The 9,642-nt window shown below is 41.9% G+C and overlaps 2 long non-coding RNA genes across 2 annotated transcripts; one reads left to right on the forward strand and one right to left on the reverse strand.

The window, feature by feature from the left end:
• Nucleotides 1-341: 341 nt before the first annotated feature.
• Nucleotides 342-928, reverse strand: LOC143988718 (uncharacterized). Its single transcript, XR_013276904.1, has 2 exons — nucleotides 838-928; nucleotides 342-441 (listed from the first exon to the last, which is right to left on the reverse strand). It is a non-coding gene; the product is annotated as an uncharacterized LOC143988718 (long non-coding RNA).
• A 1,102-nt stretch (nucleotides 929-2,030) lies between these two features.
• LOC143981488 (uncharacterized) lies at nucleotides 2,031-9,225 on the forward strand. The gene is made up of 2 exons (XR_013274316.1): nucleotides 2,031-3,643; nucleotides 3,788-9,225. It is a non-coding gene; the product is annotated as an uncharacterized LOC143981488 (long non-coding RNA).
• Nucleotides 9,226-9,642: the final 417 nt, after the last annotated feature.

Consider the following 9,642-nt stretch of genomic DNA (forward strand, 5'->3'; position numbering starts at 1 on the left):
CTGTGATTGCGCCTTTATATTTTGCTGCACCATTGCATGCATCATTTTTTTATTATTATTTTCTTTTTTTGTTGTTGATACAAAGAAAGAGAAAGGGATGCATCTAAGGTTCAAAGAGAAACAAAAAATAGCTATATATTTATAAATTACCTACATTTAAAATATATATATTTTTTTCCAGTATATGTTTTGGTGGCACACTGTTGCTTAAATTTAGTCTGACAGCAGTGTATACCACCAAAAAAGCACTATATTACTACTGTTGTCCTTGAGTGTTAAAATTTGCACTATAAGAATATTTTTATGGCCATTTTTAGCAATTTAAACTCTAAATAAAAAAATTTTTTTTATCATTTTTGCTTTATTGAAGATATTTGGTACAAAAGAAAGCACTTTGAATCAACCAATTTTTCATTTACTAAGACAATCATTAAAGTATACCTTAAGGCCTCTTTCACACCGACGTGCCGTTCAGGCCCGCCTGTCAGTTTTTCAGGCGGACCTGAAAGGGTGCTCCATAGAGCTCTATGGAGCGTCGGATGTCAGCGGTGACATGTCCGCTGACATCCGACCCGCTCCGATCCGAAAAAGTGTGACGGAGGAAAAAGCTATTTTTCCATCCGTCTGCGGATCGGATCGGATGACGACGGGCACTGCGGTCCGTCGTCATCCGATCTCCCATAGGGGAGAGCGGCGCTGTGACAGGTCCGTCCCTGCGCAGTGTGCAGAGACAGACCTGTCATCTCCCTGCTCAGCGGGGATCGGCGGAGTGATCCCCGCTGAGCAAACGGACATCCACGGGGCGGATCAGAACTGATCCGCCCCGTGTGAAAGGACCCTAAGCCAAAACTTTTTTTCCCTAGCTTTGGATAGTTTTGGATTGGGTGTGTGGAGTTAGAATAACTGTTGCTGAGGAGGTAGAAGATGGGTCGGGGGGGGGGGGGGGGGCTGGATCTCTTAACCCTTTTCTTCCTGCCTGGGCGTATCGAGGTATCCATGAGGGGTGGGGTGGGGGGGGGGGCAGGAAAGATTGGCAATCATGTGACTACAATGTGACAGTTCAGTCTTTGTGCTGAAAACACGCTGTCATCGCATAAGCAACGCCCACCCTGGGACGCATAGGTGGGCATTAAAGCCCACCCTTTTGCTGCCGCATATACACTATATTACAAAAAATATTGGGACACCATTGGGACACCTGCCTTTACACACACATGAAGTTTAATGGCATCCCAGTCTTAGTCCGTAGGGTTCAATATTGAGTTGGCCCACCCTTTACAGCTATAACAACTTCAACTCTTCTGGAAAGGCTGTCCACAAGGTTTAGGAGAATGTCTATGGGACTGTTTGACCATTCTTCCAGAAGCGCATTTGTGAGGTCAGGCACTGATGTTTGACATGAAGGCCTGGCTCACAGTCTCCGCTCTAATTCATCCCAAAAGTGTTCTATCGGGTTTAGGTCAGGACTCTGTGCATACCAGTCATGTTCCTCCACCCCAAACTTGCTCATCCATGTCTTTATGGACCTTGGTTTCTGCACTGCTGCACTGTCATTTTGGAACAGGAAGGGGTCATCCTCAAACTGTTCCCACAAAGTTGGGAGCATGAAATTGTCCAAAATGTTTTGGTATGCTGACACCTTAAGAGTTCCCTTCACTGGAACTAAGAAGCCAAGCCCATTCCCTGAAAAACAACCCCACCCCATAATCCCCCCCTCACAAAATGATTTGGGCCAGTGCACAAAGCAAGGTCCATAAAGACATGGATGAGTGAATTTGGGATGGAGGAACCTGACTGACTTGCACAGAGTCCTAAACTCAACCCGATAGAATGCCTCTGGGATGAATTAGAGTGGAGTCTGCGAGCCAGGCCTTCTCAACCAATGTCAGTGTCTGGCATTACAAATGCGCTTCTGTAAGAATGGTCAAACATTCCCATAGACACACTCCTAAACCTTGTGGACAGCCTTCTCAGAAGAGTTGAAGCTGTTATGGCTGCAAAGGGTGGGTCAACTCAATACTGAACCATAAGGACTAAGACTGGGATGCCATTAAAGTCCATGTGCGTGTTAAGGCAGGCGTCAAAATACTTTTGGTAATATAGTGTATGTGTTGTGATGGTTGTAAAGGAGGTAGAGATAATTTGAGAAATCCTAATTACTAAGCACCCCTCAGGAACCCTCCAATTTTATCAATCCAATAGACGCTTTAACATAGTTACATAGTTGGTAAGAATGAATAAAAACACCAGCCCATTCAGTTCAACCAGTTTGGTTGTGGTTATGGGTGTTATGTTACCATTGCCCAGTTTATTGTGTTCGCTAAGATGTCCTTCTAAGAGGAATCTTTGCATTAAAGCTGAATATTGCTTTGAATTAAATCTGTAACTGGCTATTAATTTTAATCTTTTTTTTTTTTGGTCGAGTTCTGCTTTAAAAAAACGTTTTAACTTTAGATATACTTTAAATAGGGAAGCCAAATAAAGCAGGTAACGTGTTAATTTTCTCGAATTAAGCTTGATTTTCAGCTTCGTACTGTGCGATTTCCCTTTCCGAGCAGACAAATTGCTCAGGATGACATTTTGCACAAAGAGTAGATTGACACAACAGACACAACAGGTCACTTGTACAGTTAGAACAGATAAGCAAATTGTAGCCTGGGAAAGTCTGGCAATGTTTGTGGAATGTGTAAGATATTCCTTTACCAGAGCCAGTCTCAGGTCAATAAAGGCGTTAAAAAAAAACAAAAAAAACAAAACATTGTCAATATATAATAATATAATGGGCCACCTTGGAGCAAGGTCTACTTCAGCTTCAGATTGGCCAATCCCAGTTCTTCTGATATTACAAAGTATGAAACATCAAAGAATGAAAACTTTTTTATGATAAGTTGATGGTGGTCTCACAGCCATTTTCATGGCGATCTTTAACTTTTTTTAAAAGTCACATAATATATATTATAATATCATATGATATGTTTTTTCAAAGCTGTTGTGTGATCAGACTCCAAGCTATATCTAATTAATAATGGTACAGTTTCCACAGTGATTAGTTTGCACTAGTGCTACATTTTTTGATGGTAGCAGGAATTTTAGATGTTTTTGAAACATATTCTGATGGAAGAAGTTGGGTTTGCAAGGGTGATGCACTAGTATAGTACACGTTATATGACCAAACGTTTGTGAACCATCACATCTATGGTGACTATTCAACCACAAGAGAATTTGTGAGGTCAGGTACGGATGTTGAATGAGAAGACCCATCTCATTTAGTTAGGAAGAGTCTTCCTAGAAATTTGTTCACCCACCTGAGAACACCACTGAGCACCCAAGATGGGAATGCTCGATGCATCAAGTGCCTCCACCGACCCTGCACAGAGAGAGGTTTTATCAACCCATCCACTAGGAATGCCACATGCTCCACCACCTTTCTAGGAGGCCGCAGCCTCAGCAGTTGTAACTCCATTTTGACCTTTTTTCCTATTGTTGTGGAAGCATTTTATCCTGGTTTCTAAATGAATCTACTACTCTATAAGGGCTCTTCCGCCTCCATCTAATTTTTTTAGGTGGACACCCTGAGCTTTACCAGAGATTTCTGGTGGGCTCATCAGGATCCTTCAGTCCATGATCTAGTACCACACCCTAGGTCAGTGATGGCGAACCTTGGCACCCCAGATGTTTTGGAACTACGTTTCCCATGATGCTCATGCACTCTGCAGTGTAGTTGAGCATCATGGGATATGTAGTTCCAAAACATCTGGGGTGCCAAGGTTCGCCATCACTGCCCTAGGTCCTATCTCACAATCAGCATTCCAGTTCATCCCGAAGGTGTTCAGTAGGGTTGAGGTCAAGGTTCTGTGCAGTTCCTCCACACCAACCATAAGATAGGAAAGGGAAAGGTGTCTAAAATGTCTTTGCTGCATTTACTCTGCTCTTCTTGGAAGGCTTTCAACAATTATTTGTGCCAAGGTTAGGTATTGAGGTTGAAAAGAAGACCTGGTCCACAATCGGCATTCCAGTTGATCCCAAAGGAGTTCAGTAGGGTTGAGGTCAGGGCTCTGTGCAGTTCCTTTACACCATACTGGTCGAACCATGTCTTTATGGAGCTAGCTTTACCACAGTCTTGCTGGAACACAACGGGCCTTCACCAAGCTACTATAACAAGGTCTTGAAAGGCAAAAGTGTCTAAAACATCCTTGTTTGATGTAGCATTTACTCCACTCTTCTTGTAAGTTTTTTAACAAGATTTTGGAATGTGACGGTGGTAATTTTTCCCCAGGTCAGGTATTGATCTTGTACAAGATGACCTGCCCCACAATCAGCTTTCCAGTTTATCCCAAAAGGTGTTCAGTAGGTTTGAGGTCAAGACTGTACAGGACACTCAAGTTTCTCCACACCAAACCATGTGTTTATGGAGCTGGCTTTATCCATGGAGTCTCTAGAACAGAAAAAGACCTTGCTCAAACTGTTGTCACAAGGTTGGAAGAGCACAATTGTCTAAAATGTCTTTGCATGATGTAGCATTAACAGTACCTCTCACTGGAAGCACCTGAACTCAATCATTTGAAAGGATGGCCACATAAGTTTGGTCTCATGATAGATGTGATGGTCAAGTGTCCACCAAATTTTGGCCATATAACAGTATTTTTTTATTAGGTATAGCAAGATTCAAGGAGGTAGCATTGATAAATCTTTAGGAACCAAAAATGTGTGTCCAAAGTTTACTCATTAGTGATTCTTAATGTTATGTTGGAGCCAAGGTTTTATTATATCTCTCATTGAAATTTGGTTGATGATACAACATAAAGGGCCACCACAGATTTTTGATTGTATGAAGGTATTATTGTACTACGTTTATAAGCCATTGCCCTTCCCTAGAAAACATGTCCTCTTTGTAGACAGGACGTAGGAAACCTTCAGCAAGGTTTTTTTAACGATGCATTTTATGCAGTTTGTCAATAACATTTTGCAAAAGAATTTTGTCATTCATGTGATGTTTTTCTACATGGGGTTTTGATTTTCTTTTTACTAGTTGTAGCTTTTCACATGACATCAATCTTACACTGAAAGTGTATTTCTATGTCGCCATGACCTCCAGCACTTTGGCTGTTTAAAAAGCCGATGATACGTTTATCAATCGTTAAGCTAATATTTATTGAGTATCCTGTAAATATGATTGTGTAAATTGGGCTAGTTCTCTTCCCAGCTGCAAGGACAGGATGAGAATATGTGCATTCAGAATTGCATTTCTGACTATCCACAGGCTCCACAGTCTGCTTCCTTCTATGATAGCAACATTATAAAGGATATCTGAAGCCAAAAAAAGTTTTTATAATTTTCAGATGATGGGTTGGAACCTCTTTAAGATTTTTTCTGTGGTCTGTGGCCACACTGGGGAGATTTGCCCTCTGTTTTTGAGCTGGTGGCCATTGGACCAGGGATGAACAGGGAACCTATGGCATGAGGGGCAAACAATGCAGACTAGCCCAGGAGCATAACTACAATTCATGGGACCCCTCTGTCTCTCTTAGACCTAGAAATTTCAGTTGGGACAGCACAAAGTATGTCTAAAACACAGACAGGCAGCTTTTAACATAATAAGTACACTACTAGGGACTAATGCTGTGGATAGAGAAGGACGGCAGTGCAGAGAATTAACCAACCATAATTCTGCACCAAGCTACTCAATAGCTCATCAACACTTTTAAGCATCAACTGATCTTCGCAGGCGTCTACAATCCTGTGTTGGCCAGATTGACCAGAAGCTATGAAGCTAATAAATCTACTCACAGATGATAGGATGCAAAGATCTATGATTAGCCCACAACATGATCCTGTACATCTGACATCAGCTCTTCTGGAATTGAGACATCAGACAACCTCCCTAGTGAGGCCCTCTTCCCAACCTCAAGCCCCCTAGCAGCTGCGTGAGGTGCTCTGGCTAAAGTTACGATACTGAAATAGCCCTTTTGTGGTAGGAACAGATTTCTGTGGTGTAAATAAAGCATAGCAGTCCAAGTGTGCCAAGGTCCTACAGTTATTAATGGGCATAGGGAAAGATAAGTGTTCCTAATCAACATGACTTATTTGGACACACCTTTTCACATCTTCCAGATTCAGCTTCCTTTATGGCTCTCTGCATTCAATCACTTGACATCCCAACTGCCAAAGAATTTGGTCTTGGAAGATGTCCCCATTGACAGATGCTGTAATGGCCAGGAACAGATAGCTATTTAACACCTAGCCAGTACTGTTGACTGTAGGTCCTGCTCTGGTTCATACCTGAATGGGGAAACATCTCTGGCTCAGGGCCATCAGCCCCAGTGTCCCCTAGCTTAGTACTCCTTTGATTGCGACTGAAACAGAAGATGAGGAGAAATCAAAAGTTCGATATTTGCCACCAGAACAGGGGTAATTGTAGAATGGTGACAGTGCCTATTAGGAGATGTCTCTTTCTTTTAGATCAGCCATTTTCACACAGGGTTCTGTGGAATCCTAGGGTTCCTCTAGAGATGGCCAGGGGTTCCTTGAGCTGTGGCTAACTGACCTCCTATGTTACGGTGCCTGCAGAGTTCCAGATCCAACACCACTTGGCAGAGCTAGAGGCATGATTTTAAAGGTGGCATTTTGACCGCCACTGCAAGGTGAGCACTGTTCCCACTGGCCACCACCAATGTAAGGGGTATTTTTACAATGACCACCAGTGGACAAACTTTAGCAGGGGTTCCCTGAGATCTGGAAATTTTCAAGGGTTCCTTTATGGTAAAAATCTTGAGAAAGATTGTTTTAGAACATGGGTGCTTAACCTGTGGCCCTCCGGCTGTTGGCGAACTACAATTCCCATCATGCCCATGCCTCGGGGAGCCATGCTTGTGACTATCAGTCTTGCAATGCCTCATGGGACATGTAGTTCCGCAACAGCTGGAGGGCCACAGGCTGAGCACCCATGTTTTAGAGCTAGGTCACTGGGGGGTCATTGTACATTCTTCTGTGTCTCTGGGACAGGAAGTAAAGCCGAATAGCTTCAGTGGGACAAAAATCCAGAGGTTCTAACCCATTCTTTACTCTATCCAAAGCCAAGAAAAAAAAGTTATTCAGATAGACCTCACTAAAGCCCTCTAAAGCTTACACACTAGCAAGACATAATGTAACTTTTTATTTACTAAATTGGTTCCTACATCTAGTCAGGAGCCTGGGAAAGACATGGGTTGCAGTTGTCTCTGAAAAGAACAAGTGTTATTCTGAAACACCTGCATGGTAATGCGAAGCTTACGGAGATTAAGCAATTTGACATGAGTTGGGCCCGAGTGAAAATGGTACATACAATCATATAAGTACGTAAAACGCCAACTACCTGTCTACCTTTACATAACATTTAAAAGTTGTTAACCATTGCCTTTTATTTCTGCTTTGCTTTGTGATATTCACGAAAGCCTCACAGTGCCAAATAACTACCTAAGATGTAAATATATGTAAGCATTTTTATCATTTAGCTACAAGATTTTAGCAGCCGATTATATTCCTTTACCTACACGTGCTGCCAAAAGCTTGCCAGAGTTGTGTGTAGCCTACTGCTTACTCTGGGTTGCCTAAATGGTTATGAGGTTTTTAATTATGTTGCGCGATACTTGTGTTACACAGTATACGTTGCCTTTTATCTACCTGACAAGAACCCCCGACATTATTTCACGGGGACTTTTGAAACTACCTATAGTCTACTATTTGATCTGCATTTTACCTGCAATACACAGTCCTGGAACAAAATCAGAGATGCACTATTAATTTGTCAGGTTTTAGCATAGCAAAAGAGCTGAAGCCAATTAAATGCCGTGCTTTTTGTATAATGGGTGGCTGCTAAACACCATTTTTAATGGCGACCGGAACAGGGCAGTGCCTTAATCCTCCTGCTGCGGTCGTCCATTGGGCATTGGAAATGTACGAGCATTGAGAAGGATAATCTACCTACACTATATAGCCAAAAATCTGTAGACATCTGACCATTACACCTACAGAAACTTCTTGAACATCCCATTCTAAAAACATGCCCGTTAATATGGAGACGTCCCGCTTTACGGATAGAACAGCCTACTTACTTCTGGGAATGCTTTCCACAAGATTGTGGAGTGTCTGTGGGAATTGGCGCCCATTTCTGAGGTTAGGTAATGATGTTGTACGAGAAGACCTGGTTCACAGTTGTCATTGCAATTCATCCCAAAGGTGTTCAGTATTGTTGAGGTCAAACAAAATTGGATGAGAAGACGTGGCTCCCAATCTGTGTTTTGATTCATCCCAAAGGTGTTCAGTAGAGTTAAGGTCAGGGCTCTGTACAACTCAAGTTCTTAACATCAAACTAGTCAAACCATGTTTTCTCATGAACATGGTTCAGTGTTCATCAAGTTCACTTCATGGTGTTTTATTAGAGTTAAGGTCAAGGCTCTGTAGAGGCCACTTGAAGTCCTCCACACCAAACTCCTAAAGCCATGTCTTTATGGAACTAGCTTTGTACACACGGGTCATTCTGGAACAAAAAAGGTCCTTCACCAAACTGTTGCCTCAAGGCTTAAAGTACCCAGTTGTCTAAAATGTCTTTGCATGCTGTAGCATTACCAGTACCAATCTGAATTCATATGAAGTGTGGTCCACTTACTTTTGGCCATATGTGATGGTCAAATGTCAGCAAACGTTTGGCCATATAGTGTTTTGCACCATTTATGTAACAACTGCAAAGGTTACAACAGCCTTTAAAAGCTGATATTGTAAAGAACACCTTGTAATAGTGCTTAGTACCTGCTTCCAAGGGAATCAGGACTGACAGATCTGATGCTTCAGATGCCTGGGCCACAAGGCCTCTTCTGATCTTTTGCCTTTAACCACCTTTTTGCTGCTACATAGATGACTAGTTTGCGCTGGCAGCGATGGGTTAAACCAAAAAAGTCATGCTGTTAGTAGTATGTAGGTCCTGGAGAATATTTGCTTTTTTTCTTCTTATATGATTCTTATGTGAAAAGGAAGATGCAAAAAAAAATCATTTTTTTATTCATTTTTAGAATGTTATTGCTGTCATTTTTTTTTTTAAAGAAGTATGTATATGAATTTTATGTTGATGTGTAAACCTATATACTGATCGATATATCTAATTGTCATGTAGAAACTAGTAAAACCATCCTGCATCTTGTATTTTTATGATCTGGCTGAACACCCTTATAAAGGTGAATGTGATTTCTGCTACGGTCTGTCGTGTGTGTTTTCTGTCTTTCCTTCATTAACCCAGGAGACTCTTAACCTGCTGAAGGTTTTTTGAATAACTTCATGCGGTCAGGATGACCTACCTTTCTGCGAAAAGCAATTAGTATCGAATGTATGTGCCCAGATATTCAGGAGGACCGGTATTCATATGACGCATTCCAGAGATATTCAGTTTAAAAACTCCTGACGTTGTGCAGGAAGGCCCGGTAATTAATATAACATACAACAAAAAAAGGGAGATGATGAAATGAGAAAGTATTTGAGAGCACAGAAGGCTCTTAGCCTGCCACAGAAGGTGTGCTTCTCTGGCACAATGACAGCTTCGTCCTTGTATCCTGAGCAACAGGTTGGCTGGCTCCACAGGAGAGGTTAAGCTCAAGGCTGAGTAGTTTTCTCAAA

The sequence above is a fragment of the Lithobates pipiens genome, unplaced genomic scaffold, assembly GCF_037356315.1.
Source record: "Lithobates pipiens isolate NorthernLeopardFrog02 unplaced genomic scaffold, aLitPip1_a1.2 Scaffold_1, whole genome shotgun sequence".
Lineage (NCBI taxonomy): Eukaryota > Metazoa > Chordata > Amphibia > Anura > Ranidae > Lithobates > Lithobates pipiens.